We start from the raw sequence: 969 nt of genomic DNA, 5'->3' as shown, positions 1-969 counted from the left end.
AAGGTTTAGTAGAAGCATAAGTGATTATTTTGTAAAGAAAATTCAGTGTCCAATGTTAGCAGGTTACCTACATTTGGGAAAAACTGGGTTGTCCCAGAGTTTTGACTATTGTTAAGAGCAGACAAGTGGCTTTTATTAGTGTCCCTGTATGCAAAATGTACATAATATTTAATATAACAAGGGACACATTATGCAATCAAGTCGAAACGACTATTTCACTCAAGTGTTCATACGAAAAACGCTTCGTTTCAACTTCCCCAATGAAGCCCCAGGTTCAATGCAACCCTAATGATGCTTTGCTTTTCCAAACCAGCATTTGCGCTACATTGAGCCTGTTGATGTTAACAATAAAAAAAAATCAAGTCGATGACTCATTTTGCCCTCCTTACTCGATTAGATATATGAAACAGTCATTGAAGTGGCCAGGCAACTGGGTAGCTTAAAAAATTTTGGAATTCAACGCTGTAGTATCAACAATCAATACAAAACTAACGATTTTAAATTGGCTCACTACTTGACTAGCCTAATGGTCCCAAGCAAACGATTAACGTACCCCATTCTAGTCGAAATTCTAGTACTACGCAATGTTTGTTTTGATTCGCTATGAAAGCTTGACAGATAAAATGAGGGGTTATTGGTTTTTCCTATGTTTCGAGGGGTGAATCGATTAGCTTGGGACCGAAGAGAGTACCAGAGCTGAGCCAAAAAGTTGAGCACGTTATTTCGGGACCTTCTAGTCTTAAAGTTACCTCTATGGTAGTATGGTGCCCGTACCAGTTAACCTGGACTGGTAGGATCGAAGCAATTCAGAGAAAACTTGTGAGATATGCCCTACGACACCTTCCGTGGCGAGATCCGTTGAACTTACCACAATATGGAGATGGATGCAGATTATTGGGGCTGCAGGCGTTTGAGCAGAGGCGGAATGATGCCCAGGCGGTGTTTTTTGCTAAAATTCTCACAGAAGAA

Source organism: Ochlerotatus camptorhynchus, unplaced genomic scaffold, assembly GCF_037179485.1.
Source record: "Ochlerotatus camptorhynchus isolate MF236.1 unplaced genomic scaffold, CSIRO-AGI_Acam_v1.1 ptg000284l, whole genome shotgun sequence".
Classification (NCBI taxonomy): Eukaryota; Metazoa; Arthropoda; class Insecta; order Diptera; family Culicidae; genus Ochlerotatus; species Ochlerotatus camptorhynchus.
The sequence above is the reverse complement of the archived record's forward strand: the minus strand, read 5'-3'. Positions refer to the sequence as shown.